This window comes from Protopterus annectens, chromosome 14.part0 (assembly GCF_019279795.1).
Source record: "Protopterus annectens isolate FY-2018-M chromosome 14.part0, PAN1.0, whole genome shotgun sequence".
Lineage (NCBI taxonomy): Eukaryota > Metazoa > Chordata > Ceratodontiformes > Protopteridae > Protopterus > Protopterus annectens.
Genome location: NC_056748.1, coordinates 1,084,333,693 through 1,084,352,292, shown reverse-complemented (window position 1 = coordinate 1,084,352,292; position 18,600 = coordinate 1,084,333,693).

The following is an 18,600-nucleotide window of genomic DNA, read 5'->3' as shown; positions in this document are numbered from 1 at the left end:
CAAGAAAAATATTTATACCAGATCGGTCGAGGCCCAGGTTAACAATGACCACCACCAGTACTGTTAGCCTACAGGGTGCTGGCGGAAATTGGGCTGCTGTTGGCCGAAGGAGGAGAAGAGGCAGAAGACATGGCTGAAGGCAGGAGGAGAGGAAAAAGGCTAGGACTGTGGTAGTGAGGGTCGGAACTTTGAATGTTGGCAGTATGACTGGTATAGGGAGAGAGCTAGCTGATATGATGGACAGAATGAAGGTTGGTATATTGTGTGTGCAAGAGACCAGATGGAAGGGGAGAAAGGCTAGGTGTATTGGAGGTGGGTTCAAATTGTTTTATCATGGTGTGGATGGGAGGAGAAATGGCGTAGGAGTTATTCTGAAGGAACAGTATGCTGAGAGTGTTTTGGAGGTGAAAAGAGTGTCAGATAGAGTGATGTTTATGAAGCTGGAAATTGATGGTGTAATGATGAATGCTGTTAGTGCATATGCTCCACAAGTTGGGTGTGCAGTGGATGAGAAAGAAACATTTTGGAGTGAATTGGATGAAGTGGTGATGACTGTACACAAGGGTGAGAGAGTGGTGACTGGAGCAGATTTCAATGGGCATGTTGGTGAAGGGAACAGAGGGGATGAGGAAGTGATGGGTAGGTATGGTGTTAAACAAAGGAATACAGAAGGTCAGATGGTAGTGGATTTTGCAAAAAGGATGGACATGGCTGTGGTGAATACGTATTTTAACAAGAGGGAGGAGCATAGGGTGACATACAAGAGTGGAGGAAGATGCACACAGGTGGATTATATCTTATGTAGTAGGGCCAGTTTGAAGGAGATTGGAGACTGTAAAGTGGTGACCGGAGAAAGTGTCATTAGGCAGCACAGGATAGTGGTTTGTAGGATGACGTTGGTTTATCAAGAAGAGGAGGAGGAGTGTGAGGGCAGCACCAAGGATCAAGTGGTGGAAATTGAACAAGGGTAATTGTGAGGTGGAGTTCAGGGATGAGTTATGGCAGGCACTGGGTGGCAGAGAAGAGTTACCAAATAGCTGGGTAACTACAGCAGAGCTAGTAAGGGAGACGGCTAGAAAGGTGCTTGGTATCACATCTGGACAGAGGAAGCACGACAAGGAGACATGGTGGTGGAATGAGGAAGTACAGGAGAGTATACAGAGAAAGAGGTTGGCAAAGAAGAAGTGGGATTGTCAGAGAGATGAAGAAAGTAGACAGGAGTATAAGGAGATGAGTTGCATGGCAAATAGAGAGGTGGCGAAGGCTAAGGATAAGGCATATGAAGAGTTGTATGAAAGGTTGGACACTAAGGAGGGAGAAAAGGACCTGTACCGATTGGCTAGACAGAGGGACCGAGCTAGAAAAGATGTGCAGCAGGTAAAGGTGATAAAGGATACTGAGGGAAACATACTCACAAGCGAGGAGAGTGTGTTGAGGAGATGGAAAGAGTAATTTGAGGGGTTGATGAATGAAGAGATTGAGAGGGAGAGAAGGTTGGATGATGTAGGGATAGTAAATCATGAAGTACAATGGATTAGCAAGGAGGAAGTAAGGATAGCTATGAAGAGAATGAAGACTGGAAAGGCTGTTGGCCCAGATGACATACCTGTGGAAGCATGGAGGTGTTTAGGTGAAATGGCAGTGAAGTTTTTAACCAGATTGTTTAATGAAATCTTGGAAAGTGAGAGGATGCCTGAGGAATGGAGAAAAAGTGTTTTGGTACCGATTTTTAAAAATAAGGGTGATGTGCAGAGCTGTAGTAACTACAGAGGAATAAAATTGATCAGTCACAGCATGAAGTTATGGGAAAGAGGAGTGGAAGCTAGGTTAAGAAGGGAGGTGATGATTAGTGATCAGCAGTATGGTTTCATGCCAGGAAAGAGCACTACAGATGCAATCTTTGCTCTGAGAGTGTTGATGGAGAAGTACAGAGAATGTCGGAAGGAGTTGCATTGTGTTTTTGTAGACTTAGAGAAAGCATATGACAGGGTGCCTAGAGAGGAGTTGTGGTATTGTATGAGGAAGTCAGGAGTATCAGAAAAGTATGTAAGAGTGGTACAGGATATGTACGAGGGCAGTGTGACAGGGGTGAGGTCTGCGGTGGGAGTGATGGATGCGTTTAAGGTGGAGGTGGGGTTACATCAAGGATCAGCTCTGAGCCCTTTCTTATTTGCAATGGTGATGGACAGGTTGACAGACGAGATCAGACAGGAGTCCCCGTGGACTATGATGTTTGCAGATGACATTGTGATCTGTAGTGAGAGTAGGGAACAGGTGGAGGAGACCCTGGAGAGATGGAGATATGCTCTAGAGAGAAGAGGAATGAAGGTCAGCAGGACTAAGACAGAATTTATGTGTGTGAATGAGAGGGAGGATAGAGGAATGGTGAGGATGCAAGGAGTAGAGGTGGAGAAGGTGGATGAGTTTAAATACTTGGGGTCAATAGTTCAGAGTAACAGTGAGTGTGGAAGAGAGGTGAAGAAGAGAGTACAGGTAGGATGGAGTGGGTGGAGAAGAGTGTCAGGAGTAATTTGTGACAGACGAGTACCTGTAAGAGTGAAAGGGAAGGTCTACAAGAGTGTAGTGAGACCAGCAATGTTATATGGGTTGGAGACAGTGGCATTGACAAAAAGGCAGGAGTTTGAGCTTGATGTGGCAAAATTAAAGATGTTAAGATTTGCACTGGGTGTGACGAGGGTGGACAGGATTAGGAATAAGTATATTAGTGGGTCAGCCCAGGTTGGAAGGTTTGGAGACAAAGCCAGAGAGGCACAATTACGTTGGTTTGGACATGTGCTGAGGAGTGATGCTGAGTATATTGGGAAAAAGATGCTAAGCGTGAAGCTACCAAGTAACAGGAAAAGAGGAAGGCCTAAGATAAGGTTTATGGATGTGGTGAGAGAGGACATGCAGGTGGTTGGTGTGACAGAGCAAGATGCAGAAGACAGGAAGAAATGGAAATAGGTGATCTGCTGTGGCGACCCCCAACGGGAACAGCTGATAGAAGATGATGATGATGATGATGATATATATATATATATATATATATATATATATATATATATATATATATATATATATATATATATATATATATTATGCATATATATATATATATATATATATATATATATATATATATATATATACACACACACACACACACACACACACACACACACACACACACACACACACACACACACATACACACACACACACAGGTCTATCATAATCTTGAAGCGAACTCGGTCAAATGATTGTATCATTGACCCACGTACATGAAAACTGACAATGTCCACTAGCATAGAATCTCAGGTGTAGTCTATGGCAGAAGAATTCCAAAGCAGCTGAAAAGTAAGGTGTACAAGCAATGGTGCGACCAGTACTACTGTATGGTACAGAAACTTGGGTAGTAAAGGCAGAGCTGAAGAAGAAGCTGGAGGTGACAGAAATGAAGTGCCTGAGAAGGGTGGTAGGATGCACACTGTGGGACATCTAATGAAATGAGAAGAGCAGAAGTCAAATTATCTCCAATAGCAGAAAAGATCAAAGAGAACAAATTACAGTGGTTCAGACACATGCAGAAAAGCAGAAGACAATCTGGTGAAGGAGATTTTGGACAGACAAGAAGAAGGTAAGAGGAAATGAGGACATCCAGCAAAGAGGTGGATAAAATGTGTGAATGAAGATCTGCGATAGTCAAGTATGAGTGTTGAAGAAGGCAGGAGTATGGCACTGAATTGAGAGAGATGGCGAGAGTTAACACAATACCCTGACCCCATGTAGAAAATGGAAAAAGGGGGCTGATGGTGATGATGATACAAAGATAAAGGGGTTTTCCAAAGAAGATACATTTCTAAATTCAATTATTTGTGGATCTTATTAACAAGAGGTGGCACTGAATATTCATTAGAACACATTCTTAATAAAATAAAGTATTGAAAAGATTTCATGTTTATCTTTTAATCATAATAAAACAAGCATTGCTTATTAAAAAGTAAATACCTTTTTAAAAATTACAATGAATTCAATTGGGAGAATATGCAACTTAAATATTTGAGAATTATTATTACAAAATCAGTTTGGAAAGAATCTGTTTCAGTAAATTATAAAAATGTAATTGATACAATATTAAAAACCAAGTCTCATCAGCAACCAAGAAAAACCAGCAGTTTTCTGTAGAATGTCACCAAGCACAATAGATTCCACCACAGTTGAAAACGAAGTACAAAACACAATTTATTAACGGAATTCCAAAATCAAGGCGTTTTCGTCCTATAACTGGACTTCATCAGATAATCTCTTACATCATTTATTAGCATCCCTTATATACTTCCTTCATTTCCATTTTCCAATCAAAAAATATCAATTAATTCAAATAAACAAATCAGCTTACTTCTAAAAGCTCATTAATATTAAAATACTTTTCATTTAATCACATAAATACATCCAATTTCTCTAAAAAAATTTAATTTGTTTCTATTCATCACTTTAAAATCAATTCCATTCATATTGCAGGGGCTAAAATATATTTTTATATACATATTTAAATAAATATACACATTCATAAAATTCACATTCAAATAGCATAATTTTTTTATCCAACACCACCATCTATTGACCATATAACTTATTGCATTTAGGATTATATTTTAGCTGCTTTTAATTTCAGTAGAGGTAAAATTAAAATATATTCATTTAGACCTGGGGATTTATTTGCTTCCAACGTGATCTGCCACCATAATTCTCTATATCCAATGGTGTCTTCCCATGGCCCCCCTCTGATGTTATTCTTTATATGTTCAATTACAAAAAAAATGGAATATACTGTCTTCACATGCCTTCTTGTGTCCATACAATGCATTAGTCTCTTTCATTTTAATAATGTCATAGGTATGTTCATATATTCTTCTTTTTAAAGTTCTCTCCATTTTATCTGTGTAAAAGGACCCACATTTGACACAGGTGGCCAGATACACTAATCCTTTAGTATCACAATTGTACAACCCATTACTCCTAATCAATTTACCTCTACTCTCAACATATATATTTTCCTTATTTGCTATATATTTACATTGACCACATTTCCCACATTTATATGTACCCTTTTTATTATTCAAACTGTTTCTTATATTTTTATTTTCCTTTTACTTTTGTTCCAAATATTCCTTTATATTATTAGCAGATCACGTTGGAAGCAAATAAATCCCTGTATTTATTTTACAACAAAGGAGATTTTGATCTCTTGAAAGGTGTTTATGCCCTCAATGGACTTGAAAATGTAAAATAGGTCTGATGATTAACATAGCCAAGCTGATGGCTATCCCAAAGGCAGTACTACCGTTAAAATATCTGACCCAGAAGGAGGCTCTCAAGGTGTATCCTACCACTTTAGGACAGTATCCCCACCAGTTGAGATGGAATCAGTCTGACAGAGCCAAGATCAGCCCACTTAACTGGAAAAATACTGACAGCATTCATGGACCAAGAAGGGATTGATTGCCAGGTTTATGATAAAGGCTTTATTTGCCACAGTTGGTGTTAGCTTAGAGGCACAAGGTCAAAAGCTTAATTACTGGACATTTTCTCATATCAGAATAGTAAGGTCAGAGTTTTGTAACTTAAAAGCATACTATTAAGAAATGGTTAGATCCAGATGGTCAACATAAGGAAAAAAACGACAGAAATGATGGTAACTGGCAAACTGAAAAATCTTTTATCTGTTGCTTTAATATAATGGTTGTGTCAACATGACCCAAAGACTCTGAAAGTTTTGCTAGTAAAATGATTATTATGCCATAAGACCTTTATGCCAGTGCAGTGTAGACCTGTAGTCAAATGTGTCAAATGTTGATAAAACAAAAAGCAACAGCTGTAGATATACTTTGTTTTAAAGGTGGAGAAAGGGGCTACATAGCTGGATTTTGTGCAAGTGGTAATAGCACTGTTATACTTGTGAAAACATTTAACTTTTGAAAAACATCACTAGTGATGTTATCCCTCCAGAATATGATAAGTTATGCTTTAGTATGTTTGAGAGTATATTCTATTACTGTGCAATTGCCTGGTTAATGAAGTGTAATATCTTAACTGATGGTACAGAACAGCAATGACTGTTATAGGACCATAGGAGGTTACTAGGCCAGTGGTTCTAGAGCCTTTTTAAGCCTAGCCATTCATGCCCCAAGTTTCCCAATTATCAATGTCCAAGGACTAGAATGGCTTTGGTATATGCCTGTGTATTAGGGCATCTACAATCTGCCCCTGTCAATAAAGGGCACAGGTGAGAAGCCAGGTGTAAATTTGTGATTTCCTATTCACTGGTCCAAATTGTGTTTGAATAGCCTTAGGGAACAGCTCTGCTTCACATGACTGGTGTGCTCTCTGAGGCACATGCCTGTCCTTCTGACATGTTTTGTGTATGTCACAGACAAGGTTTAGATTCTTACGTTGAGTAAGTCTAGTGCAGTTTTTTTGTGAATGTGTAGCAGAGCCATCAGGGCTGGATCAGATAATGCCTTGTAAGTTAGGCATGGATTGCCATTCAGTATTATGTAGGAGACTGAGTACAGAGATGGGGCTTTGTGGCATTCCACACTGAACATGTTATTTACACACTGTATTGTTTTAGTAAAAAAATTCTGTGGCTGCTCCACCTGTTGCAAATGCCAGGTCAGGTACATAAAAAAGGGTACATTGTACTTGACTATTGGTTTAATGAGGCCTGAGTATACTGGAACTATGACCTCCTTAGATCCAGATGGCATGCCTTTACTTACAAGTTCTGCCACACAGAAGGCTTTTCTCGCCACCACCTTGGACACATGGTTATCACAGTTCAGGTTACTATCACTCTGAGTTCCCAAGTTTCTTAGCACTGGCCTACTCTTAGGGAGTGCTAGCAATGTTGTAATTTACCGGGAGGGGGAGGTCTATAATTTTGCATTTTTTTGCATTACGTTTTAGGCCATGGTTCTGGCACCGGTTATTTTCCTATGCCAGACCACCCTGGAGAATATCTACATCTCTGGGGAATTCAATGATTGCACCCAAGTTGCAGTTGTCAGCAAATATGGTCATCCAAAGGCCATCTCTATTTGCCTTTACTTCCAAGAAGTATATTCCAAACTGGAGCAGTCCCATTACTAAGCCCTGTGGGGCACCACCAATAACAAGCTTCTTGGTGGTGTCCTATTAGTTAGCCATTTGGCTAGCCATCAGATGACACAGGGATTTATAGTACAACAACAGGATCGACCACCATGGCTGGATAAAAAAACATGACAATCTTTAATAAAACAAATGGTAAATGCTTTCATGGTGATATCCACTTCTTCAGACCTGGGTGATTTATGCCTAAATTTGTGAGTTTGTCTATAATGTATACTTTTGTCAGGTAGAGGTAAGCATTTTGCCCTTGTACATGGCCCTATTGACCTTCTTGAAGAAGTCCATCAGGTTTAGTAGGCATGACTGCCTTTGACAAAATCAAGCTAGGATGGGTCCAGTGTTTGAAGATTTATTGTGTATTTATCAGGTCCAGCATAATTCTTTACATGGCCTTGCATACAAGACTAGTCAAACTTATGGGTCTGTAGTTCCCTGGATCTATTGATGGTCCTCTCCTTTGTGTAGAAGAATGACCATTGCAGTCATCCATTTTCTAGGGACAAAGCCTGCCTGGAAGCTGTGGTTAAATAGAAATTCTACTGAGCCTGACAGATCATGTTTCAAACTATATAAGAGGCATCTTGGGATATTATCAATACCCATTGACGCAGTGTTTTTAGCTTTGAAGAGTGCAGTGAGGACTTGTTGTTTAGTGATAGTTGGGGAGAAATGGTAGAGGGTATTTCCTGTGTGGTAACTGGGGATGATAGGGAGTAAACTTGGAGCTAACTTTATTGGCCAGCAAGTTTGCTACACCCTCTGGTTCAGATTAGGCAGTGCCATTTTCTATTAGTTCAGCACACTGTTGCCTGTTCACATTAAAGTTGTGTACATAACAGAAAAATGCATTATGATTACCCTTAACCTGGAAGGCAACTTTTGATTTGATGACGCCGTTTGTGAAATTTATTAATCCCGCTTTTTGCTTGTTGAGACTACATTGCCAGATGGGTAGCCAACTGGGTAACCGACAGGACACATATTATCAAAGTGAGTGACTTCACTTCTAGCAAAAGATCAGTCACCAGTGGCGTACCACAAGGTTCTGTGCTGGGCCCCTTACTGTTCAGAATTTATTTCTCATAAGTCCTGGCAAACTTGGGATGTCCTGTGGCTGACCAGTTTCACTGATGATTGCAAACTGGGAGTGATCATTGAGTTCCCCCAACAATGTTAATATACTGCAGGCAGAGTTAATGCAGTCAAATAGTTGGTGCCAAAGCCAAGGATTAAAGCTAAATTCAGGAAAAAATGCATTATTATTCACTTTGGGAAAGCTGATATCCCTGCTAATTACATTACAGACAGTACCTCACTTAGAGTAGACCCAGTGGTATGTGATCTGGGAACTCAGGTTGACAGCAAATCTATGGGACACATCTTATAAGCAAAGGTCTAGATCTAAGGATATTATAATTCCATTATACTTACCATCATCAGACCAATAACTGAGTACAATGCTCTCTTTTGCATGTACCTTACCAGACACCTGCAACAACTGGAGAGACTACAGAGGTTGCTCACCAATAAATTACAGGGTACACAAAACAAGTCTTGTGTAGAAAAACTGAAAGCCGTGTCATTGTAGTCTGTCTCCTACAGCTTGCTGAGGGGTGATCTGTGTCGGACTTACAGGGCAGCCTCTGACCCAGCCCTGGTGGAAATGCTACACATTCATAAATGACACTGCACCAACCAGGGTCACTCACTCCAGGGATCTTAACCTAGCCTTTGACATGAACAAATCATGCTGGAAGATAGATAAACACATCTTCCAGAAACTGCCACTTCTCTGTAACAAGCTTCCAATTCATGTGAAACAGAGCCCCTCACTGACCCTCTTCAAACACAACCTAGATCAACAGATGGGTGGCCACAAATTCACTACTGGCATGGCACCCATGTGTTTCCTGGACAGAGGAAGTCATCAGTATTAACTACCAGGAGACCCTTACCTCTGTGAACTTCACTCACCTAACCACCAACTGGAGCAACTTGGGATAAATATAGCTAGGCTTGTAAGGGCTCTAGGGCTGTTAGCCTAGTCACCTTCCATGACCTATGGAGTATGTGTCATTGCAGCCTAGAAGTGAAAGTGGAGGTGACCAATAATATTTTGAAGAAATTAAGTTATATGTTGAGTTAAATACACCACTTGAGCTAAATTCTAAACTTTCTGTTAAGTTAAAACACAAATCCCCAGAAATGCGGAATTCTAAGTAGCAAGTGGGTGGTATGAGGCAGGGTCGATGCAGCTTCTGGGCTGTAGCCTCCCAAGAAAAAGGGTGAAAAGGGTGTTTTTTTTATTTACTTTTTTTTTTATACTGTTTTTCTTTTACTAAAAAAAAGGTAGCATTAGCATTACCACTACAGTTATCAAGATCAGAACTCCATGCATTCACTAAATTCCAAGATCTTCCAAAGTATATTTTAAAGAAAAGAAGAAATCAGTTAACTCCCTTTGCTTGGCTATTTTGAAAAAGAGCCTGAAACTACATCCATACTACATGCAGTCAACACCCTATTACAGTTTTCCTGCTTTCTGCAGAAGACAGAATCATGAGAATAAAATGGCTGCTGTGAGAAACAGTGAGGAGCCCTTTCCATTGGGTCAGGTTGCCTCAGGCGACTGTCTGAGACTTATATAGCTTGATACTGAAAGTAAAAGATGGAGCTAGTTGATTTATTATCTAGTGATATATGAGAGCTGAAGACTGTTTCTAGCTCTGCATGTGCCACCTATGGCTATCTGCTATGCAGGTGGGTAAGTACTTTATTATAAGTGGGTAAGTCGGTGTGGGTGTGTGTGTGTGTGTGGGGGGGGGGATATAAATGTTCTGAACTGTCCCTGAATGATTAGCTCACATTTTGGTCTGTTAGTTTCTTGCATGGTTTGTGTCTTGTTTTGCTAATCAGTGAGGAATGCTAACTAATAGTGTCAGAGGCTGAGGTTTAGGCAGTTAAAACATGCTAAACAAATCCTGTTATTCTATGTTTATTAGAGCAATACCTGTGCCTGATTTTGGTCTTTTTGTCGCCCATTATTGTTTACCTTTCTGCGTTATCCTTGAGTTAAGAGGCTGGGACTTATGCTAAGCCACTGAATCACTGTGCGCAGTATGATGGAAGGGGAGGGGCTTACAGACAGTGGTCTGTGTTTTATATTTATGACAGTAATAAAATGATGAGACAAATTTCTGTGTGGCAGTTAATTTCTGGATTATTTATTCAGTCATTTAGTCAATTGTAAATTTCTGTGGTGTACAGTTATAGTCATACAAGTAGAACTAATGGTTGTCACATCTATGTCTGTGTCTTATGTGTTATGCAAAACTTAGATGTTCTCAACTTTCTTTGATTTTACAATGTGTCTGGGCATCTGGTTTTGCCTCATATTTTGAGTTATTCCTTGTAACATTTGTGGTTTCTCTGTCAAATCAATGAGGACTGCAGTCAATAAACGATGATACATATTTGAATTTTAGACTTGTTATCCTTCATAAAAAGCATATTAGTATAAAGTGCAGTATTTTAGTAACTTTCTAAGTCTATAACAGTAATATCTGGCCCTGATTTTGGTCCTTTGTCCCCAATTATTTTATAGTTTTCTCCTCAATCATTGGCTAAGAGGTTGAACAAGTATGTGGAGTGGAGGACAGGGCTTGCCATGGCTTGAACAATGTATCCTGACAGCAGTGAGACAAGAAGATAAATTCATAAATAACTGAACCACAGGAATGTATTAATTTATTGGACCACAAGCTTCTGAGGTTTATAGTCACAGTCATACAAGTGGCTGTGACTGATGTTCAAGTGTGTGTTGGTGGCCTAAAAACAAACTATTGCTGGTGAATAAAAATGAATTTAAGCAGACATTTCTGCTTTTCAGGACTAGTGTGCATTTATGTGGAGCCACCTGAAATACTTTAATGTGCCCAAGTGCAAGTTGTGCACTGTGAATAAAGTTGCTATAATTGATAATTTTTAACTTGCCATGACAAACATCAGCATTGCACACAGGTAACTGCCCTGGTCTGGGAGGAGGTGTGTGGAAGGTATTGATCACTGGATGACAGACAAGAAATTGCACACAGGTAACTGTCCTGGTCTGGGAGGAGGTGTGTGGAAGGTATTGATCACTGGATGACAGACATCAGCGTTGCACACAGGTAACTGTCCTGGTCAGGGAGGAGGTGTGTGGAAGGTATTGATCACTGGATGACAGACATCAGCGTTGCACACAGATAACTGTCCTGGACTGGGAGGAGGTGTGTGGAAGGTATTGATCACTGGATGACAGTCATCAGCGTTGCACACAGGTAACTGTCCTGGTCTGGGAGGAGGTGTATGGAAGGTATTGATCACTGGATGACAGACATCAGCACTGAACACAGGTAACTGTCCTGGTCTGGGAGGATGTGTGCGGAAGGTATTGATCACTGGATGACAGACATCAGCATTGCACACAGGTAACAGTCCTGGTCTGGGAGGATGTGTGGAAGGTATTGATCACTGGATGACAGACATCAGCGTTGCACACAGGTAATTGTCCTGGTCTGGGAGGATGTGTATGGAAGGTATTGATCACTGGATGACAGACATCAGCGTTGCACACAGGTAACTGTCCTGATCTGGGAGGATGTGTGTGGAAGTAATTGATCACTGGATGACAGACATCAGCATTGCACACAGGTAACTGTCCTGGTCTGGGAGGAGGTGTGTGGAAGGTATTGATCACTGGATGACAGACATCAGCATTGCACACAGGTAACTGTCCAGGTCTGGGAGGAGGTGTGTGGAAGGTATTGATCACTGGATGACAGACATAAGCGTTGCACACAGGTAACTGTCCTGGTCTGGGAGGAGGTGTGTGGAAGGTATTGATCACTGGATGACAGACATCAGCATTGCACACAGGTAACTGTCCAGGTCTGGGAGGAGGTGTGTGGAAGGTATTGATCACTGGATGACAGACATAAGCGTTGCACACAGGTAACTGTCCTGGTCTAGGAGGATGTGTGTAGGAGGTATTGATCACTGGATGACAGACATCAGCGTTGCACACAGGAAACTGTCCTGGTCTGGGAAGAAGTGTGTGGAAGGTATTGATAACAGGATGACAGACATCAGCGTTGCACACAGGTAACTGTCCTGGTCTGGGAGGATGTGTGTGGAAGGTATTGATCACTGGAAGACAGACATCAGCGCTGCACACAGGTAACTGTCCTGGTCTGGGAGGATGTGTGTGGAAGGTATTGATCACTGGATGACAGACATCAGCGTTGCACACAGGTAACTGTCCTGGTCTGGGAGGAGGTGTGTGGAAGGTATTGATCACTGGATGACAGACATCAGCGTTGCACACAGGTAACTGTCCTGGTCTGGGAGGAGGTGTGTGGAAGGTATTGATCACTGGATGACAGACATCAGCATTGCACACACGTAACTGTCCTGGTCTGGGAGGAGGTGTGTGGAAGGTATGGATCACTGGATGACAGACATCAACGTTGCACACAGTTAACTGTCCTGGTCTGGGAGGATGTGTGTGAAGGTATGGATCACTGGATGACAGACATCAGCGTTGCACACAGGTAACTGTCCTGGTCTGGGAGGAGGTGTGTGGAAGGCATTGATCACTGGATGACAGACATCAGCTTTGCACGCAGGTAACTGTCCTGGTCTGGGAGGATGTGTGTGGAAGGTATTGATAACTGGATGACAGACATCAGCATTGCACACAGTTAACTGTCCTGGTCTGGGAGGAAGTGTGTGGAAGGTATTGATCATTGGATGACAGACATCAGCGTTGGACACAGGTAACTGTCCTGGTCTGGGAGGATGTGTGTGGAAGGTATTGATCACTGGATGATAGACATCAGCATTGCACATTGGTAAGTGTCCTGGTCTGGGAGGAAGTGTGTGGAAGGCATTGATCACTGGATGACAGACATCAGCGATGCACACAGGTAACTGTCCTGGTCTGGGAGGAGGTGTGTGGAAGGTATTGATAACAGGATGACAGACATCAGCGTTGCACACAGGTAATTGTCCTGGTCTGGGAGGATATGTGTGGAACGTACTGCTCATTGAACGACAGACATCACCGTTGCACACAAGTAACTGTCCTGGTCTGGGAGGATGTGTGTGGAAGGTATTGATCACTGGATGACAGACATCAGCGTTGCACACAGGTAACTGTCCTGGTCTGGGAGGAGGTGTGTGGAAGGTATTGATCGCTGGATGACAGACATCAGTATAGCACACAGGTAACTGTCCTGGTCTGGGTGGAGGTGTGTGGAAGGTATTGATCACTGGATGACAGACATCAGCTTTGCACGCAGGTAACTGTCCTGGTCTGGGAGGATGAGTGTGGAAGGTATTGATAACTGGATGACAGACATCAGCATTACACAGGGTTAACTGTCCTGGTCTGGGAGGATGTGTGTGGAAGGCATTGATCACTGGAGGACAGACATCAGCGTTGCACACAGGTAACTGTCCTGGTCTGGGAGGATGTGTGTGGAAGGTATTGATCGCTGGATGACAGACATCAGTATAGCACACAGGTAACTGTCCTGGTCTGGGAGGAGGTGTGTGGAAGGCATTGATCACTGGAGGACAGACATCAGCGTTGGACACAGGTAACTGTCCTGGTCTGGGAGGATGTGTGTGGAAAGTATTCAACACTGGATGACAGACGTCAGCGTTGCACACAGGTAACTGTCCTGGTCTGGGAGGATGTGTGTGGAAGGTATTAATCACTGGATGACAGACATCAGTGTTGCACACAGATAACTGTCCTGGTCTTAGGAGGATGTGTGTGGAAGGTATTGATCACTGGATGACAGACATCAGCATTGCACACAGGTAACTGTCCTGGTCTGGGAGGAGGAGTGTGGAAGGTATTGATCACTGGATGACAGACATAAGCGTTGCACACAGGTAACTGTCCTGGTCTAGGAGGATGTGTGTGGAAGGTATTGATCACTGGATGACAGACATCAGCGTTGCACACAGGTAACTGTCGTGGTCTAGGAGGATGTGTGTGGGAGGTATTGATCACTGGATGACAGACATCAGCGTTGCACACAGGAAACTGTCCTGGTCTGGGAAGAGGTGTGTGGAAGGTATTGATAACAGGATGACAGACATCAGTGTTGTACACAGGTAACTGTCCTGGTCTGGGAGGATGTGTGTGGAAGGTATTCATCACTGGATGACAGACATCAGCGTTGCACACAGGTAACTGCCCTGGTCTGGGAGGAGTTGTGTGGAAGGTATTGATCACTGGATGACAGACATCAGCGTTGCACACAGGTAACTGTCCTGGTCTGGGAGGAGGTGTGTGGAAGGTATTGATCACTGGATGACAGACATCAGCATTGCACACAGGTAACTGTCCTGGTCTGGGAGGATGTGTGTGGAAGGTATGGATCACTGGATGACAGACATCAACGTTGCACACAGTTAACGGTCCTAGTCTGGGAGGATGTGTGTGAAGGTATGGATCACTGGATGACAGACATCAGCGTTGCACACAGGTAACTGTCCTGGTCTGGGAGGATGTGTGTGGAAGGTATTTATCACTGGATGACAGACATCAGCGTTGGACACAGGTTACTGCCCTGGTCTGCGAGGATGTGTGTGGAAGGTATTGATCACTGGATGACAGACATCAGCATTGCACACAGGTAACTGTCTTGGTCTGGGAGGAAGTGTGTGGAAGGCATTGATCACTGGATGACAGACATCAGCGATGCACACAGGTTACTGTCCTGGTCTGGGAGGAGGTGTGTGGAAGACATTGATCACTGGATGACAGACATCAGCTTTGCACGCAGGTAACTGTCCTGGTCTGGGAGGAGGTGTGGGGAAGGTATTGATAACTGGATGACAGACATCAGCATTGCACACAGTTAACTGTCTTGGTCTGGGAGGAAGTGTGTGGAAGGCATTGATCACTGGATGACAGACATCAGCGATGCACACAGGTAACTGTCCTGGTCTGGGAGGAGGTGTGTGGAAGGTATTGATAACAGGATGACAGACATCAGCGTTGCACACAGGTAATTGTCCTGGTCTGGGAGGATATGTGTGGAAGGTATTGATCACTGGAGGACAGACATCACCGTTGCACACAGGTAACTGTCCTGGTCTGGGAGGATGTGTGTGGAAGGTATTGATCACTGGATGACAGACATCAGCGTTGCACACAGGTAACTGTCCTGGTCTGGGAGGAGGTGTGTGGAAGGTATTGATCGCTGGATGACAGACATCAGTATAGCACACAGGTAACTGTCCTGGTCTGGGTGGAGGTGTGTGGAAGGTATTGCTCACTGGATGACAGACATCAGCGTTGTACACAGGTAACTGTCTTGGTCTGGGAGGAGGTGTGTGGAAGGTATTGATCACTGGATGACAGACATCAGCTTTGCACGCAGGTAACTGTCCTGGTCTGGGAGGATGAGTGTGGAAGGTATTGATAACTGGATGACAGACATCAGCATTACACAGGGTTAACTGTCCTGGTCTGGGAGGATGTGTGTGGAAGGCATTGATCACTGGAGGACAGACATCAGCGTTGGACACAGGTAACTGTCCTGGTCTGGGAGGATGTGTGTGGAAAGTATTCAACACTGGATGACAGACGTCAGCGTTGCACACAGGTAACTGTCCTGGTCTGGGAGGATGTGTGTGGAAGGTATTAATCACTGGATGACAGACATCAGTGTTGCACACAGATAACTGTCCTGGTCTTAGGAGGATGTGTGTGGAAGGTATTGATCACTGGATGACAGACATCAGCATTGCACACAGGTAACTGTCCTGGTCTGGGAGGAGGTGTGTGGAAGGTATTGATCACTGGATGACAGACATCAGCATTGCACACAGGTAACTGTCCTGGTTTGGGAGGAGGTGTGTGGAAGGTATTGATCACTGGATGACAGACATAAGCTTTGCACACAGGTAACTGTCCTGGTCTAGGAGGATGTGTGTGGGAGGTATTGATCACTGGATGACAGACATCAGCGTTGCACACAGGAAACTGTCCTGGTCTGGGAAGAGGTGTGTGGAAGGTATAGATAACAGGATGACAGACATCAGTGTTGTACACAGGTAACTGTCCTGGTCTGGGAGGATGTGTGTGGAAGGTATTGATCACTGGAGGACAGACATCAGCGTTGCACACAGGTAACTGTCCTTGTCTGGGAGGATGTGTGTGGAAGGTATTGATCACTGAATGACAGACATCAGCGTTGCACACAGGTAACTGTCCTGGTCTGGAGGAGGTGTGTGTAAGGTATTGATCACTGGATGACAGTCATCAGCGTTGCACACAGGTAACTGTCCTGGTCTGGGAGGAGGTGTGTGGATGGTATTGATCACTGGATGACAGACATCAGCGTTGCACACAGGTAACTGTCCTGGTCTGGGAGGATGTGTGTGGAAGGTATTGATCACTGAATGACAGACATCAGCATTGCACACAGGTAACTGTCCTGGTCTGGGGGAAGTGTATGGAAGGCACTGATCACTGGATGACAGACATCAGCGATGCACACAGGTTACTGTCCTGGTCTGGGAGGAGGTGTGTGGAAGGTATTGATCACTGGATTACAGACATCAGCATTGCACCCAGGTAACTGTCCTGGTCTGTGAGATTTTGTGTGGAAGGTATTGATAACTGGATGACAGACATCAGCATTGCACACAGTTAACTGTCCTAGTCTGGGAGGAGGTGTGTGGAAGGTATGGATCACTGGATGACAGACATCAGCATTGCACACAGGTAACTGTCCTGGTCTGGGAGGATGTGTGTGGAAGGTATTGATCACTAGATGACAGACATCAGCGTTGGACACAGGTAACTGTCCTGGTCTGGGAGGATGTGTGTGGAAGGTATTGATCACTGGATGACAGACATCAGCATTGCACATAGGTAACTGCCCTGGTCTGGGAGGAAGTGTGTGGAAGGGATTGATCACTCCATGACAGACATCAGCGATGCACACAGGTAACTGTCCTGGTCTGGGAGGAGGTGTGTGGAAGGTATTGATCACTGGATGACAGACATCAGCTTTGCACACAGGTAACTGTCCTGGTCTGGAAGGATGTGTGTGGAAGGTATTGATCACTGGATGACAGACATCAGCATTGCACACACGTAACTGTCCTGGTCTGGGAGGAGGTGTGTGGAAGGTATGGATCACTGGATGACAGACATCAACGTTGCACACAGTTAACTGTCCTGGTCTGGGAGGATGTGTGTGAAGGTATGGATCACTGGATGACAGACATCAGCGTTGCACACAGGTAACTGTCCTGGTCTGGGAGGAGGTGTGTGGAAGGCATTGATCACTGGATGACAGACATCAGCTTTGCACGCAGGTAACTGTCCTGGTCTGGGAGGATGTGTGGAAGGTATTGATAACTGGATGACAGACATCAGCATTGCACACAGTTAACTGTCCTGGTCTGGGAGGAAGTGTGTGGAAGGTATTGATCACTGGATGACAGACATCAGCTGGACACAGGTAACTGTCCTGGTCTGGGAGGATGTGTGTGGAAGGTATTGATCACTGGATGATAGACATCAGCATTGCACATTGGTAAGTGTCCTGATCTGGGAGGAAGTGTGTGGAAGGCATTGATCACTGGATGACAGACATCAGCGATGCACACAGGTAACTGTCCTGGTCTGGGAGGAGGTGTGTGGAAGGTATTGATAACAGGATGACAGACATCAGCGTTGCACACAGGTAATTGTCCTGGTCTGGGAGGATATGTGGAAGGTATTGATCATTGGAGGACAGACATCACCGCTACACAGGTAACTGTCCTGGTCTGGGAGGATGTGTGGAAGGTATTGATCACTGGATGACAGACATCAGCGTTGCACACAGGTAACTGTCCTGGTCTGGGAGGAGGTGTGTGGAAGGTATTGATCGCTGGATGACAGACATCAGTATAGCACACAGGTAACTGTCCTGGTCTGGGTGGAGGTGTGTGGAAGGTATTGATCACTGGATGACAGACATCAGCATTGCACACAGTTAACTATCCTGGTCTGGGAGGAAGTATGTGGAAGGTATTGATCACTGGATGACAGACATCAGCGTTGGACACAGGTAACTGTCCTGGTCTGGGAGGATGTGTGTGGAAGGTATTGATCACTGGATGATAGACATCAGCATTGCACATTGGTAAGTGTCCTGGTCTGGGAGGAAGTGTGTGGAAGGCATTGATCACTGGATGACAGACATCAGCGATGCACACAGGTAACTGTCCTGGTCTGGGAGGAGGTGTGTGGAAGGTATTGATAACAGGATGACAGACATCAGCGTTGCACACAGGTAATTGTCCTGGTCTGGGAGGATATGTGTGGAAGGTATTGATCATTGGAGGACAGACATCACCGTTGCACAC